At 29.9% G+C, this 8751-nt stretch overlaps 3 non-coding genes across 3 annotated transcripts; all 3 read right to left on the reverse strand.

Annotated features, from left to right (window-relative positions):
• Positions 1-2858: 2858 nt before the first annotated feature.
• Positions 2859-2942, reverse strand: TRNAL-CAA (transfer RNA leucine (anticodon CAA)). Its single transcript has one exon. It is a non-coding gene; the product is annotated as a tRNA-Leu (tRNA).
• A 4161-nt stretch (positions 2943-7103) lies between these two features.
• On the reverse strand, positions 7104-7187 carry TRNAL-CAA (transfer RNA leucine (anticodon CAA)). The gene has a single exon. It is a non-coding gene; the product is annotated as a tRNA-Leu (tRNA).
• Positions 7188-7612: 425 nt separating this feature from the next.
• On the reverse strand, positions 7613-7683 carry TRNAG-GCC (transfer RNA glycine (anticodon GCC)). The gene has a single exon. It is a non-coding gene; the product is annotated as a tRNA-Gly (tRNA).
• Between the last annotated feature and the right edge of the window lie 1068 nt (positions 7684-8751).

Raw genomic sequence — 8751 nt, forward strand, 5'->3', positions numbered from 1 at the left:
ATATATATATATATATATATATATATATATGTTTTATTTTATATTTGAAAAAAATAGGGGGGTAAAGTAGCAATAACATAACATGTGGTTCACTGACTTTCACGTCTCGCAAAATTGCAATCCACTATCCACGTAGGGATTAATTGGAGACCTTTTTGTCTATCACGATTAAAAGAAAGAAAAGAATGGTATTTTTTTTACGTTCCAGGATAATCCACGGCCGTTATTATTTATGTCACAATTTTTGTCCTTCGGGTGAGCACTTTGTGCATATTGAATAAACCCCCTACTTTGTAATAGCCTGTAAATCGTATAGAAGATGTAAACCGCACTAGACAAGCAGGGGGGAGCCACGTGGTTGTCAAGGTGTCCAATTGGACACCCTTCATCGGGAAATTTTTTTTACATAAATACAATTAAAATGATACATGTGAGCTAGTGCTCACATGTTCGAAACTCACAAACACTAAGCAAGTCCTATGCAACAGACTCGAAAAAAATTATTCTACTTCCCTGCTCAAATTATTTATCCTTATTTTATTTATAAGTTTCTTGAGAAATTAGTTAGAGGAGTATATGAACCTATGCAACAGACTAGAAAAGAATTATTCTACTTTCCGTCTCAAGTTATTTATCCTTATTTTATTTATAAGTTTCTTGAGAAATTAGTTAGATGAGTATATGACTATTTTACCTTTATTTATGTCTAAGTCATAAGTTTTTATATTGAATGTTTATTTTATTTATGTGTCATCTCCATTAATAACAAAAAATTTACCAAGGGTGAAATGAGAAAAAATAATTAGTTATGTTTGAACTTCTAAAATGACAAATAATTTAATATATCTATTTTTAATAACCACAATAGATAATTTGAGATAAATAAAATATCAGTTTAATATATGATATGAGACTATGAGAGTAATCTGTTCACACAAATATTAACTCTATTTTTTAAGGAATGAGGTTCACTACGATAGCTTGCAATTGGGGCCTGTAAGCCGGGGGTGGATTTACCTCGACAATTTGGTAACTAAATAAGATTTCAAATTCGTAATTTTTTTTATAACTGGTCACTTAAAAAGACGGTCTATTAGAATTGATGGTGAGACCTGTTGACATAATAATGCACATTAAAACGTGACAAATTCATTACACATAAATCACTATAGATATATTGAAATTGATCAGTAACCTACTAACCTATAATAATAAACAATTATCCTGCTATGGTCAATTAAAAGCGCAATGATAATGTAATATTTTTCAGTATTACTGTATATAACTTAAATCCGAACGTTATGATCTGGAATTCAATTTCCTGATGCAAATATTTATTTCTATCCAAAATTCTTTTTGGAAAAAAAAAATCCTTCTAATAAGAAAAACAACACCTCAACTAGTTGGACTGCATGTGACTTGGAAAGTGAAATGACCTTATGAAATAAACTAGTTTAAGTGTTGGGATTTTATCCTATTTTTTAAAAATAAAATTTGAAATTTACTTTTTCTCCGAAAAAAAAAAGTTAAACTATTACCATAATTATTTTAACTGTTTCTAAAAGAAAATATAATTCCTTTCCATATTTAGGTATTCTTTTCGGAAAGCTTGAAACTCAAGATCACTATTCTCATATAATAACATCCACGATGTAGTTATTTAGAGAGTTTTATTTAGGGGGAGATTTTTCTCCCAACATATTTAAATATTTTCTTTTATATTATAATTTTTTTATATGTAGGTCAATTGATCAAACCATATAATGATATTATGCTTTTAAGTATAGTTTTGGTCAGCTAACTTATCACTTTATAATTTACACTTTTAAGCTTCCTCATGACGTTCTAATTCATTCAAATCCAATATTAAGCTGCTGAAATGCCAAGGAAAATTCTTTGTAATAATCACAAGTTAGAGTTGCAATGTCTGTTGGGAAGAATCCGAAAGTGAAGGAAAAGAGGAGGAAAGGGGATCGTAGGCCAACCATTAATCACACGTTAATTCATCGATATTTTTTATCCATCAGAATAATAGCCAAAAATATATATATAATTGTACATAACTAGTATTTTTTATATATATATATTTAGTTAGCGACTGTAATTATTCTTGGTAAGCAAACAAATAAATATGATTGTTTGTTTGATTGATTGATTGGGAGTATTGGATGCCCCTCTCTTCTCTCTAAATGGACATTTAATGAAAAACTAGGAAATTTCGTTTAGATAGACCATGGGAAGGTTTACACATCATTTCACAGGAATGTTCACTATTTCTAAATCTTGAATTAATTAACTATTATATTAAGTGAGATTAGTGTGTTTGCAATTATAAATGTCAATGTGAGATTTTATTTATAAAGATTTAACAATTTAGCTTTTTCCTTAAACTAAGTTTTGTATGACTAGCTTGTCATTATTCATGAGCTAATTTAGAGATTTATTGTGAGCGGAGTATTTATCTTCATCAAAGCTCACTGGTGTATTTTGTGTGTATGTTTTTATTGTACACGTGAAGAAATAAAATCGAATATAGATGTGTAAAGGCACTAATTTGAGTCCTATATCATTATTTTGTCATTTTATTATTCGTCTTGTCACTATGGGACTTTATTCATACGCACCTAATATATATATATACTAACAAAGACAATTTTCCACATACATTTTTTATTGACCTGTGTAATGATCTTGGGTTGAAACCAAAAAAATATATGACTCTCAATTTAATTTTGTCTTAGTTAAATACTACTTAGAAAATTAACGAATATTTATTCTTGTTATAATTTTATGTACTATATATACTCCAAAAAATTTATGGCTTCAAAATGATGAGTTAGGAAAAAGGAAAAAAAAAATGTCAGAAGTGGGATTTGAACCCACGCCCTCTTACGAAGACCAGAACTTGAGTCTGGCGCCTTAGACCACTCGGCCATCCTGACTTATTTGTTGTTTAGATCTACGATTTTAGTATTTGTATTAATTGTCATTTGAGAAAACATTATATATATATAACCAAAGTGCATAATATAAATGGAATAGGAGGACAGAGTGATTAAATAAGAAATTATGTCTGAATCGTCGTTATTCAACTTAATTACTCTCACATTTGATCACCTTTTGCTTATAAAAAACTTAAAACATACTTTGAATAAGATTTTTATAGACATTCTTAATATTATAGTTTAGAAAGGTGTAGTATAACAATACAACATCATTCTATAAATTATAAATACTAATAATAAAATTTTCAGAAGACAAGAATACAATGCATGAGAATCGAACCCTCACTAACAAGGTTTTGACGCATCAACAAGGTGATAATGTTGGTCGTGCATCAAGTGAAAAGGGGCTACAGATTCTGGGTGGACACGAATTATTTTTAGCTTCGAAGCAAGGTGAGAAACTTATTGTTTTACGAGCTGAAAATTCTAGCAATGACAAGAACATATTTGAGAATTTTGGGCAGAGACTAATTGATGGTGTTGAAGATGCTAAAAATATATATATGGGCAACACATTTTGCAAGTTGGAAAACGAGAATGCAACTGAAATTGGAGTAGTCAAATACTTTTCTCGACTAGTCAAAATAATTCTCCAAGTCACGAAATAAGTGCAATTGAGAATTCTCAGGACATTGATGGTTCATTATTAGCATCAATGCAGAGGGTGTTTGGATTGATTTAAGAGTTGGTCAAACCTATTTTTAAGTCACTTTTTGACTTCTGAAAGCATTTGACAAATATAAAAATAACTTAAAATAAGTAAAAAAAAATAACATAAAATAAGTTAATAAATGTTTGACAAGGTTAAAAATAACTTCAAATAAGTTAAAATTAAAACCAAAAGTAGGTCTCCCCTACTTTTTAATTTTTTTGACTTAAAACTCATTTAAGTTTGACTTTTTTATTTTTAACTTAAAAACTATTGTTTTTAAGCCAATTCAAACTGACTCGCAAGACAAGAATTTGAACAAAGGGAGAAAAGTTGACAACAAAGAACATTGGGACATAATAATATACATGATATAATGCTTCTACAGGTAGTGAAAAGAGGTAGGATATTGTGATGGAATCAGGTTAACAAAGTAATGCCTCAAAAGACCTATAACTTATTGATGTTCAATAGTTTTGATGCTTTATTGAAGGCAATTGAAAAATATGGTAATGTTATGGGTCAAATATTGCATATTTCTAATCCTGAAATAGTCAAGATTATTCAAGAAAATCAGATTGTTACGTTGCTCAAATTCAATACATTAATCAAGCTCATAATGTACACCTCAGCTCATGAGGTCTCATTGGTGAACTCCATCAATTTGTTAATGAACTTATTACTATAATACTTTTTATAAAAAATCGTCAGTTATTTTTCGTATAAAAATGCACAAATATTATTTTAAAAAATGAATATTATTATTTTAAAACAATTAACATCTTTTTAAAAAAAAATAATAATAAAAGTATACAAATTTGTCTAATTAGGTCTTTATTTGATAACTGTGTTACTGAACTATCTGACTTGAATAATCCCATGAAAGACCAATGTGAAGAAGCATTTTGGATTGTGGGTTCTGTCAATGGATTAATTTGTCTTGTTCGTGAGTTTCTCTTGTCAAATGATTTGTTTATATAGAATATATCCATCAATTAGAAAGTACAAGGAATTGCCTAATTCTAGACTTATATTGACGTATGCTTACTGTACATATGGTTTTGGATATGATGAGTTTCGTGATGATTATAAGGTAGTAGGTATTTTTTGTATATATAGAAGTTCGCCTCATGTTGAAATCAAAATTTATAGTTTAAAGAGTGATTCCTGGAGAAAAATTCATTGTTTAATGGATTGGATGCATTTTAGTCGTTCGAGTGTGTTTGTAAAGAGGAAATTTCATTGGATTACTAATACTCATGATTATAATGAGTGTGAGGTAGGTGAGATTATTTCTTTTGGTTTAGTTGATGAGAATGTGGGAAAGGTGGAGCAGCCTTACTATGGAGAAGGAAAAAGTATTTCGGAGTTGGGATGTGATTTTTGTGGGTTTTCTCATCATTTGACAATTGGCGGCGTATGGAGTTAAAGAATCTTGGACTAAGATGAGCACCATTGAGTATCCTACTACACTAAAGAGATATCGATTTTCTCCATCCATTTTCTTGACAAACAATGGCGATGTTTTGGTTGGGTATGGATCAACATTAATCATATACAATCCAAAGGATGACTCTTCCAGATATCCAGAGGTTATTAACCGTGATTACTGGCGTATGGGGATAATCTACATTAAAAGCCTAGTTTTCTTCTCTTTCTACCGAAGGGCTTAGGTTGCAACAAAAACAACGTGTAGAAAATTGATCAGATCACGGTTAATAACCTTTTCTACAGATTGTTCAGCATATGCAAAAAGGTATTTTATCCAAGTCCTTTTATGCTTCGTGTTTGTTCCTCTATGGTACGTGGCATTATAATAGACTGTTTACATCACACCCCTACTGTCCTTTTTATTTATTTTATTATTAATAATAGACAACATATGTCTCCTGAACTTGCACATCTAGACATTAGAAAAGTTAGCTATGGTGTGTGTATTTGTTCATGTTTCATTGTGTCCCAAATGTGGTTTTTAGGGAAACAAAGCTTGTCTTTTTGCTTAAACAAGACAAACAATTTCTAATAGAAGTGATGTTTGCTACACGATAAATGCAGATTGTGCGCGAGGACAAACCTACATGTGGTGCTTTTCTATATCTACCGTGTTCTTGCTTGTCATTTGCATGTAAGCGAGGTGCTTTTGTTAATTGCTATGTAATAATGTACTTTTGTGAAGTGAAAGCTAGCCACAAAGTTGAAACCTCTGGTGTCCTACCACTGACAGATCCTCAAAAAGTAAAACTAATTTCAGAGGATTCGACCTGTGTTGCTCGGACTCTTCAACTTTACCTATTAGTTTATGTTCCCAAAGTTTCATGGATTCACAAATGCATCATGTTATAAGGCTAACAATACTTGAGGTGAGGCATTTAATGAGCACCACAAAGATGCATAAACCTGTGTTCTGGGGAGCAAGCAAATGCCAAAAATTATTCTTGAAAGAGTCTTGGGATAAGATTTAAAAAAAATTAAGTATCCCAATGATTCTTTCCCCTTGAGCGAAAAATGCGAAAAAAGAGAAGGAAAAACTATGGACTGACCATATCATCTCCACCTCATAGGAATAATGAGATATATCACCCCAAGGACGCCTTCAGTAACCAGGGGTCCTTCCATAGAAACATGTTTAATAAGTGAATGCAAACCAAACTTTTATGACAATTTAAAACCATGTCTATACTAAGGGATACAACAACCATGAAGAGTGCAAATTTTCTTATTCACTAGTATTGATCGGTTTTTATCCTAATCGAGAACATCTAAGAATTCAATAGTAATTAACCAAACAATAGTAAACAAATAAAAATACTAATTAACCAAACAATAGTAAACAAATAAAAATACTAATTAACCAAACAATAGTAAACAAATAAAAATACTAATTAACCAAACAATAGTAAACAAATAAAAATACTAATTAACCAAACAATAGTAAACAAATAAAAATACTAATTAACCAAACAATAGTAAAATAATTTCAAAATTCAATAGTAATTAACCAAACAATAGTAAACAAATAAAAATACTAATTAACCAAACAATAGTAAAATAATTTCAAAATTCAATAGTAATTAACCAAACAATAGTAAACAAATAAAAATACTAATTAACCAAACAATAGTAAAATAATTTCAAAATTCAATAGTAATTAACCAAACAATAGTAAACAAATAAAAATACTAATTAACCAAACAATAGTAAAATAATTTCAAAATTCAATAGTAATTAACCAAACAATAGTAAACAAATAAAAATACTAATTAACCAAACAATAGTAAAATAATTTCAAAATTCAATAGTAATTAACCAAACAATAGTAAACAAATAAAAATACTAATTAACCAAACAATAGTAAAATAATTTCAAAATTCAATAGTAATTAACCAAACAATAGTAAACAAATAAAAATACTAATTAACCAAACAATAGTAAAATAATTTCAAAAAAAATGTCAGAAGTGGGATTTGAACCCACGCCCTCTTACGAAGACCAGAACTTGAGTCTGGCGCCTTAGACCACTCGGCCATCCTGACTTGATGTTCAATTATCTATTTGTTAAGTATTTATTTTATTGAACCTTTTCTATAAATTTTAGATCTTCAGCTGACAAAAAGTTTTCAACTTAAAATGGAGTACTAGTGTACGTAAATAATGTATGAAGTATTGTTGGGTTCTTAGTTACGACGTAAATAGAAAATGGAGAGACATGAAACATTTGAAATGCTTCATTTTACAAAGGAATTTTGTCCCACATTAAATAGGAAGATAAGGATTATAGTGCTTACTTATATAACGAAACACTTTTTCTAAATATTAAAAAGTTGAAAAGAGAACAAGTCTTGTAAAAAATATTTTATAAGTGGCCAACAAAACCAAATATTGCTCATATCGCGATGCATTCCTGTTTTTTAATTTATTTTATGGTTTGTGCAATTGTGATTAAGGAAAAAAAAAGTAATGCACCAGCCGGGAATCGAACCCGGGTCTGTACCGTGGCAGGGTACTATTCTACCACTAGACCACTGGTGCTTTGTGACTTGGTTTTCATTGTTAATAAATAAAACTAGTTATAAAGAGTACACTTATTATATTTGGAGCTGTTACTTTTTTTTTTTTTTTTCAAGTTGGTTTTCAATATTATATTGGAATTCGATCAATCCAAATTCGTGTTGGGTAGGATCCCATTTGGGGTTTAAGTGTGCAAAGCAAATCTTCTATTCCCCTCACCCACCTTTCCCCCCCCCCCCCCCCCCCTTATGGCTATGCAAAATTGTAGATTCAAATCAACATAAATAATCACTCACATAAAAGCCTCAATACCAATATTAATCTTTGTCAGTCATTCATACAAATTTACATGCACTATTATAACAAATGAACTATTCTACACATACTATAAAACACAAAAAAATTATTTATTTATTTATTTTTTTAAAAGGAAGAATTCATTTCAAGTGATGGTGGAACAAGAAATTTATCCAAGAGATTCAAAAAGTTACTATTAAAATGTCATGCTTCAAATTTAAATGTACGATTAAAGTAAAATTTTGAATTGTCACTTCATTGAAATTCTCCTTTATATCAAATGGAATTTAACGATTTATATACAAATTATTATTTTACTTTATTTGCTAATTAGCTAACTATCTTCTCCTACTTAGTTTCGCCTTTGAATTTCATGACTTTTTTAGTGTCAATCATCACTAGCTACGAGTTAGTGTTAGTGTCACCTTTAGAATTAACTTGCAAGTGAACTGGTTTGTGACGATCGATTTTGACAAGGAACTTATTGAGATTTTAAAGTGTGAATGGAAAATACTTGTCGTAGAGGAGAAAATAAGATTTATATGTATTGTACCGATGTGGTACCCGATCCCACACAAACCACTTGTCCGTAGGTTCACATTGGACTTAAGCCACTCATCATCCGAATAATGATTATATACTCACTATATCTGCATATTTCAATATATGATATGCTCTCCAATGACCTCTCATGGCTGCACATCAAGCATAACGTAGCTACAATATCATCATTCATAACATCACCACCGCATTATAGAATAATTACAAATTCATAATTGATATTATCAATGA

Source organism: Solanum tuberosum, unplaced genomic scaffold, assembly GCF_000226075.1.
Source record: "Solanum tuberosum cultivar DM 1-3 516 R44 unplaced genomic scaffold, SolTub_3.0 scf00069, whole genome shotgun sequence".
Classification (NCBI taxonomy): Eukaryota; Viridiplantae; Streptophyta; class Magnoliopsida; order Solanales; family Solanaceae; genus Solanum; species Solanum tuberosum.